This window comes from Cydia fagiglandana, chromosome 11, assembly GCF_963556715.1.
Source record: "Cydia fagiglandana chromosome 11, ilCydFagi1.1, whole genome shotgun sequence".
Lineage (NCBI taxonomy): Eukaryota > Metazoa > Arthropoda > Insecta > Lepidoptera > Tortricidae > Cydia > Cydia fagiglandana.
Window position 1 is genome coordinate 3215656 of NC_085942.1, and position 22232 is coordinate 3237887.

The 22232-nt window shown below is 38.5% G+C and overlaps 1 protein-coding gene and 1 long non-coding RNA gene across 3 annotated transcripts in view; one reads left to right on the forward strand and one right to left on the reverse strand.

Annotated features, from left to right (window-relative positions):
* The window catches only part of LOC134668741 (low-density lipoprotein receptor-related protein 2), a 440880-nt gene that overhangs the window by 285645 nt on the left and 133003 nt on the right, over window positions 1-22232 (reverse strand). The window lies entirely within an intron of this gene.
* LOC134668492 (uncharacterized) lies at window positions 17846-19391 on the forward strand. Its single transcript, XR_010098784.1, has 2 exons — window positions 17846-17886; window positions 19278-19391. It is a non-coding gene; the product is annotated as an uncharacterized LOC134668492 (long non-coding RNA).

A 22232-nucleotide genomic window follows, 5' to 3' on the forward strand; every position in this document is an offset into this window, starting at 1 on the left:
CCGTTTTATGTAAAACTGTTTATGTGAAATAAAGTGACATACATACTACGTAAGTATGTACATACATACATTTCACTCTCTACCAGTGGTGTACGTAGAATTAATTATCTTTGGTAAGGTCCGTTATTCATTTTTCATTTAATATGTGACGTTCCACGGCAAAAGGTACCTTGTGGCGGCTGGCGCTTACGTCGCATAGTGCCGCAATAATATTGGAGCGGCGTTAATAATAGCGTAAGCGCCAACCGCCATAAGGTACCTTTTGCCGTGGGACGTCATATATTTTAAAGTTTTAAAATAAGGCATAGCGCCCCATTTCCAGGCAAACAACACCGCATGAGTTATATAAATATATGTATAGGTATCTTAGGTACTTCCTAGGTACTTACATAATTTATTAGAATAACTGATTCTGCTTTGATGCGTAGCAGTTTTCGTAACAAAACATCTTACCTGAAAGAAAAAGACATTATTTATTAAAATAGGAAATAGAAAAAAAACTGTTCTTCACATATTATAATAAATATCTCGGAGACCGAGTTTTGCTCGGACAGCATATAATAACTAAAAAATGCGCGTCTTCCCAGACATAAGACCTAGCTAGATCGATTTATCGCCTCCGAAAACTCCCATATAGCAAATTTCATCGAAATTGTTAGAGCCGTTTCTGAGATCCCCGAAACATATATGTAAATAAATATACCTATAAATAAATAAACAAAAATTGCTTGTTTAAATATATTAGATTATGTATACGGTATAAATAAATTTATTAAGTAGGTATCCTCATGATACGTATGACGTATGAACTTATCAAGAATTTAGAACATAAGACAAAATCAACAAATAAACAAGTTCCGTAACCTTTTTAAACGTTAAGAGCCTTTAGTTTCCAACGTTTAGAAACGAAAGAGTGGTACCTTTTACCTGTAAACGTCACAGCGATAAACACCGGCTGCATATTGCAGAAAATACTGTAACTCAAGTCTCAAATCTAAATATGTGACTTTCCACGTAAAGGTACCTTATGGCGGCTGGCGCTTACCGTGTTATTCATGACGCTCCAATATAAATACGCTGCTACGCATCGTAAGCGCCAACCGCCATAAGGTACCTATACCCGTGGGACGTCACATGTAAGCAAAAGTCCAACAAACAACAAAAAAACTGCCATAAATTGGTAATCGTAACGAAGGCTCTGCAAGGTCAAGTGCGTGTGCGAGCGAGGCGGGGCGATGCGCGAGCGAGACCGCATGCGCGGGCGCATGGCACCGCCTGGCACCGGTTTAATTAAACATTAAATTAATATATCGATGTTTTCATGTTCTAAAGGTGGGAAAATTTGGTGAGTGGTAAACAAAAATATAAACTGCATTCCATGGTTATTACTTCGATTAGAATTTCATTTCATTGCATAGCATGCACACGAAGAAGGTACTTTTAAGGATATTGTTGTAGATGTAGTAAAAAGACAATACCTACATTTTCTTTTTAGCGTTTATCCCTTTAACCATTTGACATTCCTTTCTAGTCATTCGATTTTTAACCGTAATTCTTATATTGGAGATGCGTTTTTGATTTAAGTATGATGGCAAATATGTTGCCGCTACGGACTAAAGGGTTATACTATTGATGTTCCCAATAAACTTATGAACTAAATATGACTAAATAACTATGAATAATAAATTAAAACTAACAACCCTAAACTGCTCAAATCAAATGTCTAATAAAGAATAACTGCATTCCCGTTGCCAGGAAGGTTTTGGGATTATAGCTTTGTCAAAAGTTAGCAAAGATATTGAATCAAACTCGAAATGTATTGATCCTCATCACTGATCAACAAGATCTTACCCACCATATTTCTGTTTATAGCAAGGAAAGATGATAGCAACCTCGAAAAGCTTTTTGTGACCAGGAAAATAGATAGGAAAAGGCCTGGACGTGGACGCAGTCCAATACGTTGGTGACAGATCCGCACCGCTCTTGACTCCACAGTTCCTGGCTCGTCACACCGCCAAGGACAGAAACAGATGGAGAGAGATCAGAGAGAAAGTGATTCAAAAGGGAGGTCACGACTCTCAATTTTGTCCTCAAGTAGGGAATGCAAATTGGGTATTTTTTGTATGGAAATAACCGCGGTTTCGGTTAATAACCGATTATTTCCATACAAAAAATAACCGAAAATAACCGATTTGCATTCCCTATCCTCAATACGACGTAAGAAGGAGGAAATTTTTGTAATTTTAACAATGTTGACGCCCTACAAAACGCCCTTCAAAGTTCACGGTCAACGGCATGTAATTCTCTTATTTTTCGACTAAGATTTCGCGGAAGGAGGTCCTCGATTTTTGTTTTTTATGTATGTTTCCTGATTTAACGAAGACGACTTGGCCGATTTAAATATAATTTGTTATTCATAAATTGTACCTAGGTATATGCAGATGTCAACAATAAAAGAGGAAAAATATATCAACATTTAATTTGTAATTTGGTACCTATATCACAGTTCACACACACACACAGATCACAGTTGATTTAATGAGGCATTCTTATAGAAAAGTGTCGGGTATACTCGTAAGTATAAAATATATTACAGGTGTAATACGTAAGTATATTACTTATAATTTTTTTTTACACTTCTGTTAAAGGTAAGAAGCTAATATTTAGCGTGTTGATAAAATCCTGGAGAAAGCACGAAGTGCTGCTCATGAAGATCAAATGACAACATTTTAAACTGTTTTGAGAAATACTTTTTGAAAAAAAGTGTTGATTAAAGATTGTATGGCATTCGATGTACAAAAAAAACGTCCTTGAAACTCCAAGGTCAATGGCAACATAATTCTGTTATTTATGTAAATGAACCCGTCCGTCCAAGAGTCCGCGACCGTCAATGTGTATGGAATCCCGATTATACCTACATACATACATTACATTTACATACATACCTACATACACATATTACATTTACAGCGATTTTAAAGATAGGGACAAAGTGGCTTCGTATCAGCATTGCGATACAGCGAGGAAATGCCGCCAGCATCCTTGGTACAATGCCTCAAGGGCCTATTTTAGATTTAAGCTAATTATTAATTTCTTTTAGTAATACCACTGTATATATCTTGTTTGGGATAAAGTTAAATGTTGTGGGGTTTTTTAAATGTTTTAGGGCCTAAAATTTAGGCCAATCAAAACAAAAAAGCTACCTGGAAATCGTTTTAATACCTTAATTTGGTCTTAAATGTGTGTAATCCGAGTTTGCGCAAATTTTGCACACCTAGGTGCAAATTTTTTTGCTCTTTTTCAGATATTTGCTCTATTTAGATTTGAAGTACTAATGCGGTACCCTGATGAGCTTGAGTCATTCTTCTTGAGTGCTTGTTAGAAACTAATAATTTCAGTACATTTTTTTTAACATTACTAACAAACGTTTCAAGTTTCTGAACTTTGATAACAAAATCTAAGCGATAGGTACTGGTTCTTTTAAAAAAGACAGCTCCTTATAACCAATGCCAAGTAACAAAATCACAATTTGCCAAACAAATAGGTAAGTATGTATTTAAATACTAACACCAATATTGCGTAGTCAGGTTCTCAGGCTATTTAAAGTTAATGGAAATATTTTTCTTGTTGTTACCGAGATAAGCTCTGCCATGTCTAGGTCAAACAACCTAAGGGGTCATCCATTAATTACGTCACACGAATTTCTAGGTTTTTTGACCCCTCACCCCTCCTTGTCACACTTGGTCACATTTGACAAACCCCTCCCCCCCTAGTGTGACGTCACATTTTTTCTACGAAATCGCCAAATCGAATTAAGTACCTAAGTATTATTAATATTTTATCAAAATATTTTTGACGATATAAATATTAGTTATTTAATAACCCAAAACTGCTTAGCAAAGAAAATTAATCGAATAAAAACGATTATCGTTTTAAAAACTTGTTATTTAAATGTACAGCGAATAAAATAATTCAAATGAATTTTCGGTTACTGATGAAGTTAAAGTGACGTCACAAAGTTTGTGTCTCCCCCCTCCCCGATGTCACAATATGTCACATTTTCTTGACCCCCTCCCTCCCCCTAAACGTGCGACTAAGTTCAAAGAATTTTCGTTCCAAACGTGTCCCAAACACATAATCTTCCATCGCATCCGGCATGTTCTCATTAAAAACACAATTGCTATTGTGTCCTCTCGGGTTTCATTCCCATCCTACCAAACATATCGCCTCAGACCAGCGCCGGTACAAATATGACCTACAACCTCCGCAAATAGGACCTAGAAATCCGTTAAAATTTAGTCCGTTTAAGTAATATTCGTAGGTCTAATATAATATTTTAAACTTTCGCGTTTTGAACACATATTAACTCACTTCATACACTTTTCGTCGGGTACTCGTAGATGCACAAATCTCTGTTTTGACATTTTGCTGGGACATCAGTCAGCCGCGACCACGACCAGTGAAACCTGTGCCGAAACGTCGGTAAATCAAGGTAATTGAATATAATTCGCGTTAGACCCGTCTATAATGTGAGTTAATATTCGTAGGTCTGTCACTTCATGTATATTTATTCTAAGTTTGTGCAATAAAGAGAATTTGTGTTGTATTGCATTGTAGTGTGTATTATCTTAGGAGGTTGGTAAAGCGTTAAAGACATTACGCGTACTCTAGTCTCTTTGGATTTCACATTTTTAGGGAGTCAGTAACTCTCTGGGCGATGTGAAGAACAAGCGCCGCAATGATTGCATTATATGGGCCACTCCTCTTTTCTCGTAACAATAAAAGGCGTACTTTTTTATTTAATTTACCTGGCACTTACAACTAGTTACGAAAGAAGTCTAATCCAATTCAACTAACAATGTAAATAATATGTAAAAATTACACGTATACACGTGTAAAAATTTTTGTTTGGGTCACACGTGTAAAAACTTTTTTAATACAGTTGCTCAAAAAGTGCTACTTTACGTAGCTGTTTAGCGTGCGGAAAGTTGGTTATCTCGAACTAGTGCTTTTTACTTTTCCAATTTTTTTAAATTTATACTTGTTCCAATTCACGACTACTTATTGATGAGTGTTAATATTAGTTTCCTTTAAACGTCGTAATCAGCATAAAAACCTACCGTTAATGTAAGAATACGAAAAATATTACATATTTCATATTTAATTACTTACCTCTTCATCATTATAACACGTTTATTTTTTAATATTCAATATTAAAAATTCCGTTCTTAATAAGTTGACTGAATGGAACGGAATAGCTGCCAAACGCCCATAGATATAATATACTTAAAGACGACGTCTAACCGAGCTGTCACTGTTACCACTTTTGTTTAGTGTACGATTAACAATGTTTTTCTTATTTTTTCGCAACTGTATTAAAAAACGTCGTTCGATACACGTGCGGAAATGTCATTCTTCACTCGTCCCGAGTCTTGCCACTCGCCTGCGGCTCGTGGCAAGATATCTCGGTACTCGTGAAGTAATGACATACCTTCCGCACTAGCATCGAAATGTACTATTTCTTGGTCGTCGCAATGATTACGCTAAAATATCTTTAAACACACGCGACTAACTGTCCTAATCCTAAGGAACTTATTTATTATACACAGTGATGAGTACCTATAAAAACTTTTCAAAAAAGGACGACCAGTCAGCTTGAATAATTTGTATACTATTAGATATCGACAATAGTATATACCTTAAAAATATGTCAATGGCTAAAGTGAAAGTGAGAGGTGAAATAGGAATTCATCGCAATAATAATATACCAAATTCGATTCACATAATTTGTGGTTGGGCTTTAGAAATCCATGAAGTGAAAATGTTCTCAAGAATGCATTGCGTTATTTAGATTGTACTACACCAAAGGGTCATAAATCATCCACATTGAATCAAAAGTTTATTTTATTTCATATAAAAACTTTTACTTTAGTATTTGCATGTATATGTATGTAATCACTTCTTTTTTCTTTCAATGAACACATTTTATTTGACTGCCTGTAAGAATTACAATATAAAAGTATTTGTGTTTGGTTTTATTAATAGTTTTCTTACTATATTAATATATATGTTGAATAAATTGTAATTGAAATATATTTAAATGTAATATTTTTTTAGAATAACAAATTGCACGTCATTGTTTAAATAAATAAATATATTTAAATGTTACATACTTATGTACAAAGAATTATCAATAAGTTTCTAATATCTAGAATTTAAATTGATTAAATTAAAAGTAGGTATCTGAATTAAGACCGAAAATATTAAATATTTAGGTTTCTTTATCTTAAGTAAGTACAAAAGCTACAATATATGCGGTCTTTTCTTTCGTATATGACATCTATTTCACATAACGAATCCCAAAATAGATTCTTCCAAAAAAACAATCGCGCTACCCAACGATTACGCTTAACCTATTCAAATCTCATTACCCGCGTGACAAAGCGGACGGTAATGAAAAGAGTATTGAATCCAGCGCCATCTATCGCACAAAGGGCCGGATAATGCGACGTCTTTAATGGAAACGTCAGTGACACGCGCTAGTGGGGCGACGTGTACCGAAATTATGGTACAAGCATTATGGTACATAACAATACTTTATTACACGCCTTCAAAAGCAGCTGTTATAAATTGACTAGGTACCCGATTCGAACTTTAAGATACGTCAATTAATAGATCTAGAAACGATATGGATTAGATATGTCGAAATCGAAATTCCGGCTCCGCTAAGGGCTTATTATTATAGTTACACCATTCTTGGTGCATTCTGCAGAGATTTTGACAGCACACGCAGAGCCAGTGTTATTTATACGTCATAGTTTCATAGAAGTTTGACGTTTAAAATGACACCTGCACCTTCATAAATCGATTGTTTGGTTATCGTTTACTAAATTATATAACAAATTCAAAATTAATCAGCTTTATTTCCCGGATTTCTTCTGATAAACCAAGTATGTAGAAGTATGTCGCTAAATGTAGTATGGATAATATATGTAAATTCATACACGATTGTTAAGCAAGATAATAGATATAGATGGTAATGATAGGATACGTAGATAGAATAGGAAAGATAAGACGCAACTGTTAATTAATAGCAAATTAAAAAATACTTCGCCAACATCATTTTCGCACGCACAAAATACCTACTTGTCATGCAATGGTATGTCAATTTGTTTTTTAAATTGGTACACGTACCACTTTTTTAACTGGTACACACAGCATCCCAACTAGCACGTGCTTGAAGCCTCCTTCTTGGCCCATTATTAGGGCGTCACTGAGTATTCCTTGGTCCCTTTGTCAGTCAGGAGTAGATATGAGCGCCGATTGGCATTTAGCCGGCGGCGGCGCGCCGGTCAAAATCGGTCGGCGGCGGCGGCGAATCGGCGGCGTGGCCTTGAAACACCTTTGATTAATGAAAAAATAATTCACATCGAAATTTTACCGAAAAAATATGTTTTTGCTGTAAAAAAGTTATAGAACAAGTGAATTTTTCAATTTCAAGGATAATTTATTGAATAAACGTACGAAAATAGTTTTATATAGTATAAACACTCGCATAAACGGTATCGCGCTGCATCAGAGCCGGTTTTAATCTTGGTGAGGCCCTGGCCGGAAGACCTTTGCGAGGCCCTTATCTTTTGAGGTAACTAAAAAGTAGCGGATTGACTGGATCATCAGGAAACGTCTTGTCGATATTCTAAAGAGCCGAAGTGACGAAAATCAAGCTTTGTCGTTAACCAAAATCAACTCTTCAAAACCGATTTATGTCATAAGGTGAGGCTCGAGGCCGAGCTCCACCTAACACCGAAGACCTCATTCCGACGCCTTCCCATGTGAGCATGCAAGGCCAGAGACTGAGCTGCTGGTATTAAGCATACAGCTTAGAATCGAACGCCAATTGTGAGCTTGGCTGACGGCCGAATGCCTGGAGCGCCGATTGCGGTGCGCTTCTGTGCAAGGCCGAAGACCAAGCTGCAAAAGAGCAGAGCTTAGAAGTAAACTAGTGGTCCAGTGTAAGCAAGTCCGAAGGCCGATAAAGACCGAGGCCATAATGTTAAACACTTGGAGATGCAGGCGCATTCGTGCGAGGCCAAAGGCCGTGCTGCAGTGGAGCTAAGATCGGACAAAAACCAATGACCAAACATTTTAAATGCGAGGCCGAAAGTTGAGCTCCAAACAGGGCCGAAAACTTGGTGGTTCAGTTCAGATAACGGCATACTTCCATGCGAGCGATGCAAGGCCAAAGATTGAGCTTCGAGAGAGCAAAGTTTGAAATATGAACAATGGCCAAGTTTAAATGAGAGCCCTTTATGTTTCCGACGCCCTTTGGACGTGAAAACGCTTAATATCTGAAATTAACCCCTTTTTACACATTTTAAACTTGGGGGACTTCAACGCAAAGTTGGGCACGAGAAGCGGTGATGAGTTGAGAGTGGGGCAATTTGGGTATGGGCAACGGAACCCTAGGGGTCAGAGGCTGGCCGACTTTCTGGAGAGAGAGGAACTCTTCGTGATGAACTCTTTCTTCCAGAAGCCGCCTCACAGGAAATGGACCTGGATGAGTCCTGACGGTTCCATGAGAAACGAGATAGACTTCATCATGACCGACAAGAAACGGATATTCAGCGATGTCTCTGTGATCAACAGGGTAAAGACCGGTAGTGATCACCGAATCGTAAGAGGCTCACTGAATATCAATATTAAACTTGAAAGGTCCAGCCTGATGAAGTCTACGCTCCGACCTACTCGAGCCCATGTTCAAAACCCCGAAAGCTTTCAACTCGAGCTCTCTAACCGCTTTGCTTGCCTAGAGAACTTGGCTTCAGTGGACGAAATCAACGACGGGCTAGTGGAAACTGTTCACACAGTAGGGTCTAAGTTTTTTAGACCCCGCCGTAAAGATAGACCTCAGAAATTGACCGAGCAAACTTTAAACCTCATGGCTGAACGACGCTCGCTACAGTTGCAGTCTCCCGATGACGCGAAGTCATATAGGCAACTCAATAGACGTATATCTAAGTCCTTGCGACATGATCTGCGTCTCTTTACTACTAACCGTATAAAAGAGACTATTGAGCGAAACCAAGGCTCCAAGGTGTTCGCAAAGGACAAGTCTATTGGGCAAAGCCAGCTGACGAAGCTGAAACGGGAAGATGGCAGCATAGCGTCGAGCAAAGCGGAGGTTTTAGGCGAGATCGAGAGGTTCTATGGACAGTTATACACTTCGATCGCAAAGCCCGTTGACAGCTTGGTAGGAGATCCAAGAGCCAAGCTGTCCCGACATTATACCGAAGATATCCCGGACATCAGTCTGTACGAGATTAGGATGGCCCTGAAGCAGCTTAAGAACAACAAGGCGCCGGGCAAAGACGGAATCACTTCAGAGCTTCTGAGAGCGGGTGGAACACCGGTACTTAAAGTCCTCCAGAAGCTCTTTAATTCTGTCTTGTCCGAGGGCAAAACGCCTGAAACATGGAATAGAGGCGAGGTGGTGCTGTTTTTCAAAAAAGGTGATAACAGCCTATTGAAGAACTACAGACCCATCACGCTTCTGAGCCATGTCTATAAGCTGTTTTCAAGGGTCATCACGAACCGTCTCGAACACAGACTTGATGACTTCCAGCCTCCCGAACAAGCCGGGTTTCGAAAAGGCTATAGTACCATAGACCACATCCATACGCTGCGGCAAGTTATACAGAAGACCGAAGAGTATAACTTACCATTATGCCTAGCGTTTGTGTACTATGAGAAAGCCTTCGATTCGGTGGAAACATGGGCGGTGCTTGAGTATCTTTAGCGATGCCATATTGACTATCGGTACATTGAAGTGTTGAAGTATTTGTATAGTAACGCCACCATGTCGGTCCGAGTACAGGAGCAGAGCACGAAGGCGATTCCATTGCAAAGAGGCGTACGGCAGGGAGACGTTATCTCTCCGAAACTGTTTACTGCCGTAATGGAAGACACCTTCAAGCTCCTGGAATGGCAAGGACTTGGCATCAACATCAACGGCGAATACATCACTCACCTTCGGTTTGCCGACGATATCGTAGTCATGGCAAAGTCGATGGAGGAACTCAGCATGATGCTCGATGACCTCAACCGAGTTTCACAACGGGTGGGCTTGAAAATGAACATGGACAAGACGAAACTTATGTCAAATGCCAATGTTGTGCCCATCCCAGTCTCTGTTGGGAACTCGGTACTCGAAGTTGTTGACTCTTACATCTACCTAGGACAAGTAGTCCAATTAGGTAGGTCCAACTTCGAGAAGGAGGTCAACCGCCGAATCCAACTCGGTTGGGCAGCGTTCGGGAAACTACGTAATGTCTTTTCGTCCGACATACCTCAGTGCCTCAAGACGAAAGTCTTTAATCAATGTGTGTTACCAGTGATGACTTACGGCTCCGAAACGTGATCTTTCACTATCGGCCTCATCTCAAAATTCAAAGTCGCTCAACGAGCTATGGAGAGGGCTATGCTCGGAGTTTCTCTGCGTGATCGAATCAGAAATGAGGAGATCCGTAGACGAACTAAAGTCACCGACATAGCCCACCGGATTAGCAGGCTGAAGTGGCAATGGGCAGGCCACATTGCGCGCAGAGAAGATGGCCGATGGGGTCGAAAAGTGCTCGAGTGGAGACCACGGACTAGCAAGCGCAGCGTAGGACGTCCACCCACAAGATGGACGGACGACCTTGTTAAAGCCGGCGGAAGACGCTGGATGCGGGTGGCTTCCAACCGGTACGAATGGAGGTCCAAGGGGGAGGCCTATGTTCAGCAGTGGACGTCTTATGGCTGAGATGATGATGATGATGATGACACATTTTAAAAACATTCAGCCATGCTTGCAATGGTTAATTTCGCGGTGAATGACGGATTACCTAACCAGCTGGCAAAATTTGTAATTTCGTTGTCCTAAGACTAGTAGCGCGGTTACCAGACAGAAAAGTTTAAATTTACCTTCGATATTTTTGAATTATATGGACCTAAACTACCTTTTGAATGTCTATAAGCTATTCAGAGTGGCGCCGTTAAAGATCTAAACTAGATAAAATCTGATTCTGAAAGTAGTAGTATCTAACAAGGTCACGCCGATGCCACGCCGATAGCGGAGCGTCGGCGGCGGCGGCGCGAAAATTACGTCGGCGGCGGCGGCGCGCCGGCGCGGCGCTCATATCTAGTCAGGAGACATACGAGAGACAATTAGGCAGTTGCTATTAAGATAGTTCAAATATTAACGTGCTGTGACCTTCTGACAACGGCTTTGGGACCAAATTAAGATTAGACTATTTTATTTCAGTTGTAATTATGATAAGAAATTTCAGGTGAATAAAACGAATTATTCTTGCAAATAGTTGAGATATGTTTTACGATAGCTTTAACAAAATAAATGTTTAGAACAGCCCAATTATATAGTATGAGATACATAAAAATTATAAATCATTGTCTCAATATTTTTTCTACTTTAAAAAAAAAAAAATCAAAATCAAAATATACTTTATTCATGTAGGCCTAGCAACAAGCTCTTATGAATCGTAATTAATCTTAATCTAATTATCAGAGCAATTTATTGATGTTAATATTATTCCATAATAAAATTGGATTATTATACATGTCAAATTTAACACTAAGAATTTCACAAAAGGATCGTCAAACATTAAAAAAAAAATTGTATAAAAAAATACTAGTCTAGAATTTCTAGAATAAAATCTAAATGTAAAAAAAAAGCATAAGTAACAAACAAGTAGATAATATTACATCGGAATATCCATTTCCTCATCAATAATCAAATATACCTAATAAATAAATAATCATTTCGAATAACAATTAATCCCACGTTGTATTATCATTCATGTAGTTCTGTGTGGTATAATAAGCTTTGGAAATAAGTTTACGCTTTACATAATTCTTAAATTTATTAATAGATAATTCAGTAATATGGTTTGGAAGTTTATTATAAAATCTTACACAATTACCCATGAATGATTTTTTAATTTTATGGAGCCGAGTGAAGGGCACTGCGAACTTATGTTTATTTCTAGTATTAATATTATGGATTTCACAATTTTTCCTAAAATTTACAATATTTTTATGTACATACAGAATATTCTCATAAATGTATTGACAGTGCACTGTCATTATGTCAATTTCCTTAAATTTATCTCTAAGTGAGTCTCTATGGTTCATTTTGTATATTGCTCGAATAGCCCTCTTCTGCAGAACAAAAATGGTATTTATCTCTGAAGCACCGCCCCACAGTAAAATACCATATGCCATAATGCTATGGAAGTAACTAAAATATACTAATCGAGCTGTTTTCACATCAGTTAACTGACGGATTTTGCTCACTGCAAAAGCTGCAGAGCTCAGTCTATTCGAAAGAGTAGCAATATGGGGACCCCACTGGAGTTTAGAATCTAAAGTTATACCAAGAAAAACTGTACTATCAACTAATTCCAATTCCTCATCCTTCACAATGACACTTGCTTGCACATGCCTTACGTTACTACTAGTGACAAACTTAATACATTTAGTTATTTTCTCATTTAACATTAAATTATTAACATTGAACCAATTTACTACTTTTGAAATAGCATTGTTTACATCATTGTAAGCTTGTTGCTGTCGTTTGACTTTGAAAATAAGTGAGGTGTCGTCTGCAAACAATACTATATCATGGTGGGTCTTAACAAGGAATGGCAAGTCATTTATGTAGATAAGGAACAGGAAAGGCCCCAATATTGACCCCTGTGGTACACCCATAGAGACCAATGACCCAGGTGATCGCTGTCCATTCACATCGACCCTTTGTATTCTACCATTTAAGTAGGACTTAAGTAAATTCAGTGCCGATCCTCTAACGCAGTAATAATGAAGTTTCCTGATTAATGTTTCATGACAAACACAGTCGAAGGCCTTAGATAAATCACAGAAGACACCTAAAGCATCTCGTGACTCCTCCCAGGCATCGAAAATATGCTTAATTAGCTCAACACCAGCATCGGTTGTTGAGCGACCCCGTGTAAAACCAAACTGCTTATTATGCATCAAATTATTAACGTTAAAATGTCGTACTAATTGAGAAAGAACTAATTTTTCAAAAATAATGTTTGAATCTTCAGTCTGCACTTCAAAATAAACAAGATTTTCTATATAAAATACTATTTATCTTAAAATTAGGGTGAATGAAATAAATTCAAAAAATACACGTGAGTTTGTGTGGGGGGAGGGGGGTAACCAAAAACCTCACCAAATATCACCAAGGGGGAGGGGGGTCAAAAAGTAGCCGAAAACACCTCGCATGATTTGTGCACAACCCCTTCCATGCCTAAAAGGTGCCTTATGCACATTGAGTATATGGACCCTTCTCTGATGGAAAGCCACAATTAGTTGACTACGGAATCCTAAAAAACAGTCCTAAGCATCACGTGGAGTTTAATTTGTTCTTAAATCAAATACATTTAAATGAGCAATTCTTATTAATTTATTTAGATATGTATATAAATTTCGGGGATCTCGGAAACGGATCTAACGATTTCGATGAAAGTTGCTATAGGGGGGTTTTCAGGGGCGAAAAATCGATCTAGCTAGGTTTTATCTCTAGGGAACCGCGCATTTTTGAATTTTTATATATTTTCCGAGCAAAGCTCTCCCAGATATTATTATATTTTATATTCTTTCGTAATGATAATGTGTTAACTATTGCATCAATTGAAAACCTCAAGATGTTACACACAATACAATTTCCTAACACAAAGAAACATTGACATGTGTCATGCTACATATTGCATTATACGCTACAAGTTATATCCGGCACAACTTATATGTAACTCATATGCATAAATAAACATATTAGTTATGGCATAACAAGAACTTTGAACTCCCGGCCTAACCTCTGCGATTTGACACTGTGCGAGTAACTTGAAAGGTACTTGATAATCAAACTTAAGTAAGGTCGGCTTACACGGTGCTAGTTAATAATGAACTTCATTAAAGTTTCCTATTTTAATTATATACTAGTTTGCTTATTCTAGGTTTAGATAACCTGTCAAGATAAGAAACTAGTATTTGGTGACATAAGTGATGTAGGTTCTAGTGTCTCTAAGTGAATTGAGTATTTATGTATTGGTAATTCACTTTCAAGGCATGAATATAATAGCATTCAAATATTTCAAATAAGAGACATTTTATTCATACAGCTCATTAGAAGACTTGATAGTTTTGATACAAGTGCTATTGTAATAAAATCTTGTACCTAAAAATATATAGTATGTGTATATTTGGTACATTTAAAAATGATTAACATGGATCATAGTTTACAATAGGTTTTGTTCATCACTTAACACACACTTGCAAACGTCCATACAATATATTTGCACACACACAGCTTTACATCGAGCAAGACGTAATTTTTCCCACCGCCGCGGCACCATTAAATAAACGTGTCTATAAAGTACTTGTCTCATATAAATCGTCCTTTAATCTCAACGTCCAACAACTAAACAACTAACTACACTGAATAATACAACATATACCACATTAAACTTCAAGTGTCGAACTTCAAACGGGGTACAGTATGCGTTTAGCAAATATTGCAACGGCCCCATGTTTGGGCGCCAAACTGCATGTTTGCCAAGAGATTATTCCAATGTACGAGGAAGCCAAAAAGTTAAGCGATCTTGGACTCTATTACAATGTTATAAAGTTTAAAATACCTTTGACTTGACTGACTGTATATTTGTTAGGCTAAGATTCCAAATCTTTGAATGGTTATGGTTGAAATATGAAATGAATCCTGAAGTCCTTTGTCCTGAAGAACTTTGTTATGCTTTATATCTTGAAGCTAGAACCACGACTTTATGTGCTACGTAAGCAATATTACTAACAAGCTCACTAAATGCCTAACTACTCATTTAGATTTTTAACTTAGAAATTTGCATAATGTAGGTCAATGCCGAAGTAACTAGAGAAGTCAGGCAAAGAATACCCTCATCCGATGACATAGCATAAAAAAAGTTTTAAAATTGTTACAAAAAGATTCATCTTTACCAACCCTTTTAGGAAAGATGCCTAGTTTTTAGACATGCGCGAAACAGTGCTTCGAAAAGTGATGCTATATCACATCACTTTTCCGAACACGTAATGGTACACTGAGATATCACATCACTCATCACTCGAAACATGACCCGAACGTGAAACAGCGCGCGGGCGCGCGCGAGATGGCCACATTACAGTTATCTCCTCAATTACGCAGCGCATCCACGGCACTCTAGTGATTCTATGGCGTCTCGGATATAATAAATAAATAAATAAACAGCCTATATACAGTATATACACAAATCAAATTTCTACACTCATATGCACTAATCCACAATTAAATTACGGGATAAACAAGTAATAAGTCGTACTTAGCGCCGCGAACCGCGAAAGTCAACCAAACATTTCACAACAATAATAAAAAACGGTTTTGTTTTCGTCAACTTCAAAATCTCAAACAAATTACTCGATTTAGCCGCGTCCAGTGCCGGATTTAGACATTTGCCGCCCGTAGGCTATGCCGATTTTGCCGCCCCTATCCGCCTCGCTTTAGGTTTTTTAAATTTCTTTTTTATCAGAGGCGTTTAATTTTTTAGTACAACACACCATAGCCATATTAAAATGCATAATATATAAGGTGACGTCACTAATGTCACATTTTAGATACAGATTTAAATGGGCCGTTTTTGTCACTCAATGACGATGCGACCTCGTTATATTGTGTTATGGTGGGTACGGCTGGGTTTTTTGCCATTGAAAAACAAGGTGAGGTATTTACCAATTCCTAAGCATTGGCAGTCAGGCTGGATATAGCTAAGGAGTTCGGTCGGGTCTGGCATCGAGTCTGCTCAAGGGACTATGCTATAAAAATGGATCGCTCGCTTTTTGTCTGGTAGACGCATATGAGCCGTATAGTAAGCGGAAGCTGCACCGATAATAGTGTGAACATTACCGCTGGCGTTTTACTAGGTTCTGTGACTTCTGTGCTATTAATGCTGCATATCAATGATAATCACTGCTATACAGATTGCAGATGACAGTAGTAGGGTTGCGTATTACATAGGCCGTGCTAATATCCCTCATTCTGTGGTGCTGGAAAGTTATGAGAAGCTTGTATCTGATATCGAGAGCTCTCTATCCATCCTGAGTTTTGGCATGGGATTGGAACAATTTAGTGAGATTCAATACCACGAATATACAAGAATCGACGATGATCCCAAACTCACAATGTAGTCAGATGGTGGTCAGATAGGTCACAAAAATGTAGTTAGTTAAATGAAAACGCGAGCGTAGCGAACGCGAAATTTTTTCGAGAATATAGTAGGTAGGTACATTTTTAGGGTTCCGTACTTCAAAAGGAAAAAAACGGAACCCAGCATTATACTACCAGGACACAACAACCATCCCAAACTTACAATGTGGTCAGATGGGTCACAAATAATATTTAGGTACTTAAATGAAAACACGAGCGTAGCGAGCGCGAAATTTTTTCGAGAAAATAGTAGGTACCTACATTTTTAGGGTTCCGTACTTCAAAAGGAAAAAACGAAACCCATATAACTAGGATCACTTTGTTGTCCGACTGGCCGTCTGTCTGTCTCAATATAAAGGGTCTTGACCTGACAGAGGGCGGTAAAATCGACAAATAATGCTTGTTATTTAAATTTTACAAATAAATGCTGGTCGACCCTATCTGAACGGCACGTACAATATTTTTTTGACCCAAATTTGCCGCTCCCTAAAATCTGCCGCCCTAGGCTTCAGCCTACTCAGCCTAGTGGTAAATCCGGCACTGGCCGCGTCCTTCTCTTCTTATAAGAAAACATTTTAAACTCTACGCGGACGCATTAGAGTTTTAAATCTATTGCAGATGCAGAAAATCTTATTCGTAAGAATATTAGTGAAATTTGCGACTACTTAAACGCACAGCGGCGATCGGCCGAGCGGACCGATCCGAATTATTCCGAAGATAGCCGAAAGCATCGCAGAGCGAGAGCGACCGAGCGCTGAGATCGAGTGCGAGTGAGATAACAAAGCAATCATGGCATGGCGAACAAACATGACACTATCACAAGTGGCATTACACATTACGCGCTCTGTGAGTAGACTTTAACTGACCATTCATATCGGCGCGTCAACCTAAGTGGAATTGAATCCATTTCGCGCGCTTCGGCCGGTCGTTGGCGTTCGCGTGGTCGCGCGCTCGGCGCTCGGCTCGCGTGATGCGTAATGTTTGAAGTAATGGTTGATTTCTCGGAGTGACGAGTAATGGCATATTACGAGTTCGAGAGATATCTCATTTGTGATATTACGAGCATTACTTACACATGTCTACTTAGTTTTATTAAGACTCAAGCAATGAGGTCGTATCACTTTTAAAGCAACTTGTCTTTCATACTGTAGTTACCCGTTTTTAGGGTTCTGTACCCAAAGGGTAAAACGGGACCCTATTACTAAGACTTCGCTGTCCGTCCGTCCGTCCGTCCGTCCGTCCGTCCGTCCGTCCGTCCGTCCGTCCGTCTGTGATAGCTAGACAGTTGAAATTTTCACAGATGATGTATTTCTGTTGCCGCTATAACAACAAATACTAAAAACAGAATAAAATAAAGATTTAAATGGGGCTCCCATACAACAAACGTGATTTTTGACCAAAGTTAAGCAACGTCGGGAGTGGTCAGTACTTGGATGGGTGACCGTTTTTTTTTTTTGCTTTTTTTTTTGGTTTTTTTTTCCATTATGGTACGGAACCCATCGTGCGCGAGTCCGACTCGCACTTGCCCGGTTTTTATCGATGTATATCGAATATATTAAACGATAAACCACATATGTGCCATTTTCAACCAAAAGGTACCGCATTAACAGTTGTCGATAAAGTTGATTTGAAATTGACGCTTTGTGGAAATAGCGTCTTATCATTATTGGTTGAAAAAAGGCACATATATGGCGCAGTCGGTAGGATCGATGTATATTTAATTGCTCCTCTACACGATGGGCCAACGCCGGCCACTCCAAGAAACGCAGCCATGCGGTTGAATGAGATAGCAATATCACTTGCTCCCTCTAACGCATAAATGCGTCCCTTGGAGTGGCCGGCGTTGGCACATCGTGTAGGGGAGCCATAATGTAGGTTTACTGACAGTTCGCAAACCTTATTACAAAAGGCATAAGGTCCACCGAAGGACAGTTAAGAGTGTTGCTCGTACTTAGTTCCTGTAAGGACTAACTAATTAAATAAAACCGTTTAATTAAAAACTAATTCATTATCCTTAAGAGCCTATCAACTAGTTTTTATGTTGCTGGATTCCTCAATCTATGCGTCTAAAGTTAAAACGGCCATTTTTGTTTTGAGTTCATAGATCGACGAATCTAGCAACATAAAAACTAGTCTGATGTATTTATTCATAAGGTACTTAAATACAAAATGCAGTACGTAGCGGCCTCTTTTTAGTTCCGTACCCAAAGGGTAAAACGGGACCCTATTACTAAGACTTCGCTGTCCGTCCGTCCGTCCGTCCGTCTGTCACCAGGCTGTATCTCACGAACCGTGATAGCTAGACAGTTGAAATTTTCACAGATGATGTATTTCTGTTACCGCTATAACAACAAATACTAAAAACAGAATAAAATAAAGATTTAAATGGGGCTCCCATACAACAAACGTGATTTTTGGCCAAAGTTAAGCAACGTCGGGAGTGGTCAGTACTTAGATGGGTGACCGTTTTTTTTTGCTTTTTTTTTGTTCTTTTTGCATTATGGTACGGAACCCTTCGTGCGCGAGTCCGACTCGCACTTGCCCGGTTTTTTTAAACATCATTAGTTAAATTTAAATAATCACGATTATTTAGCAGTGGCGCTAGTGTGCACGTTGATAGGCGCTTAATCCACCATAGACTCCTATTTCACTCTCCCGGATTAAGGGCCCACTAAAATGAGAACTTGGTTAAACTTTGATTTACGACCACGAATGCGCTCGGGAGCATTTAGCCAACTTTATAAATTGGGCGTGTTTGTCTTTTTTATGTTGGTAGTAAACGGAAGTCGCGACGCGGAACGGAAGTGACGTCGGCTAAGTATTTTGCGGGTATAAAATACTTTTTAGGGGATTAAACTTCTCAAGTGACTTGAAGGGAAGAAAGATGATATGCCTTGGGGGATTTCTAATTTGTTTTTCTCCCAAAATAATATGGTAAGATGCTTATAAGAAATATAAGAATATATGTGCACTTCTCAATCAAAAGGGTACTTATTGTCGGTTGTCAATAAGGCGCTATTTCCATATAGCTTCAATTTGAAATCAACCTTATCAACAACCGACAATGTGGTACCTTTTCATTGAAAACGTCACATATAAAGAGATGGTATTTCAATTTAGATTACTTCAGTTTTTAATTTTATTACAAAGTAATTTTATATAAAGATTTATTGCTTGTTGATAAATAAATATACTTAATATTAACAAAAAAAAGGAATAATTTGGGAATTTGGGAAATTGATATAGTTTTAACAAAATCTCACTGCCTAAAAATAATGTGTGCTTTATTACAACATCATGATTTCCTTATTATTTACGAAAATGAGACTTAATTGCATATAATTGAGTTTCATGAAAAAAATACAACCATAGACCTATAGCAAAATAATCTTTAAACGAATATATAAAAGTCCTTCTTCTTCCTGGCGTTGTCCCGGCATTTTGCCACGGCTCATGGAAGCCTGGGGTCCGCTTGACAACTAATCCCATGATTTGACGAAGGCACTAGTTTTTACGAAAGCGACTGCCATCTGACCTTCCAACACAGAGGGGAAACTAGGCGCTATTGGGATTAGTCCGGTTTCCTCACGATGTTTTCCTTCACCGAACAGCGACTGGCAAATATCAAATGATATTTCGTACATAAGTTCCGAAAAACTCATTGGCACGAGCCGGGGTTTGAACCCGCGACCTCCGGATTGAAAGTCGCACGCTCTTACCGCTAGGCCACCAGCGCTTCCTAAAATATATAAAAGTCCACTAGCCAAAAAGGACTTTCTTTTCTGTTGCTTCCTTTCTCAAAAGTTCGTTACAGGAAAAGCACGACTGCCCCAGTATAACTCGAAGTAAAAGGTACCATAAGTATTAAACGAAATACCTAATACTGAAAGCTATTATACCGAGTACTAAACACTTTTAACCCCCCACTACCCAGCTAACAGGGAGTTTATATCGCGTTAAACGCTTTCTTTTTTAAAAGTTCGTGACAGCAAAGAGCCGGAATGAACGCAAACTGCGCACACTAAGCCGGAGTTAGGCAAAAAGTACGCGGCGAGTAAAGTTACGTAGATTGTACTGTAAGTCACACCCTGGTGCGATGGTTTTAAGCTACTGTTACACATGTTCTAAATTAGCATGCTAAAAAGCGTGCTATTGAGTATGCTCAATACGAGCATGCTTATGAGCAGTTTACATTTGCTAGCAATAGGCATGCTAGTTTTAAGTATGCTCCTGAATAAGCATGCTCAAAACAAACACTCCATTACACATGCCATTTTATAGCGTGCTCTCTCGCTCTCTGTCAGGTCAAATAAAGCCATGGACAATCAAACAGCTATCCGTATGGAGCTGAATAAGATTATCCTTTGGCTGGAAGCTTATACAAGTTCGACAAAAAAGAAAAGAAAGAGAAAGATTTGGGTCCGTGATTGGATATCTAGAAGACAGGACTTTGGAGCAAGTGCTCAATTGCTTACAGAAATGCAAGTAGAAGATGCTGCTGGTTATAAAAAATATTTACGGATGCTATCGCATCAATTTGACTTTTTACTCTCTCAAGTTGAAAGAGCTATACAGAAACAAGATACTAGTATGCTCAATAAGCAAACCTGTTCACACGCGCTAAAAGCACGCCCCCCTCCACCCGCGCTGCAGGCAGCATGACCAAAAATCGCACGACCGTTGATTTTTGAGCAAACTCAAAATGAGCATGCTCATTATTAGCAATGTTTCGACACACATACTACTAAGTCGCAATTTGCTCAATAGTGGCATGCTTTCGTGCTAGTAATCAGCATGTGTAACAGTAGCTTTAAATTTTCAGTGTATACAACATTGCCTACCAAGCATTGAACCCATTCAATGAACGTGTGAAATGTTATTTTTGGGAAAACAGTTAATACCTTAAATCAGCGGTCGGCAACCTGCACCCCGCGGGCCGCATGCGGCTCGTGAACCTGTCACTTGCAGCCCGAGTGCCGCCTTGGCTATTTTGTATGTAATAGTGACAAACGACAATGTCTCATAAAGTCATAAATATTAACAAAGTACGGCACGCGTCACCTCCGTTAACTACTATATGGCTGCTAAAAGGTTGCCGACCGCTGCCTTAAATACCTTATTACCACTGAGGTCCCGGCCACTGAGAGCGGGATTATAGATCAATTGATCATTGATGTCTGTGACAAGGTACGGAATAAACCAAATTCCTTGACTGTTCGCAGTGTAGTAAGTTCCAATACTCATATTTACATGAACCCTAGCTGAAGACGCACAAATAAGGATCGCAAACTACTCGATTTTATCATAATTTTAAGCAGTATAATATTATAATTTCAAACGCCAAACATTTTTGTATGAAGTGTATCATTTTAATTCAAGAATTCACGGTGTTAACGCCTCCTATAGTTCCAAGCAAAATCTTTAAAATTTCTATAATCAAACACTAAATTCAATTTCCATTAACATTTATTCCAGGTTTAGAGATGAGTATTTATTTAGGGCTTAAATTTTAAGCACACATATGCACACTATAAGCTTACGCTTACTTTTAACTTAATACCGGGTGTGGCCTGTAACACGAGCAAATAATTAAAACATAGATTGTACTCCTCAAAAGGTGACACTTTTGTTCAACAACTTTTAAAAGTTATGAAGTATTTATACTTGCTATTTTTCATACAAAATAAATAATATCTTCAATGGACGCCATCGCCACCAACATAACAAAATTCGCAATACATTGCGTGTTAAAATAAACTGTAAAGTGTATTAAAAATCAAACCACCAGTTATTTTTAAAAGTTGCTGAAGAAATGTTGGTCCGTATGAGGAGTACAGCCTACAGTTAATTTTTTTTGCTCGTATTACAGGCCACACCCGGTATAATATTTAATTAACCTTTAAATTCAAATTAATTAACATCAACTCGGCTTAGTTCGCAG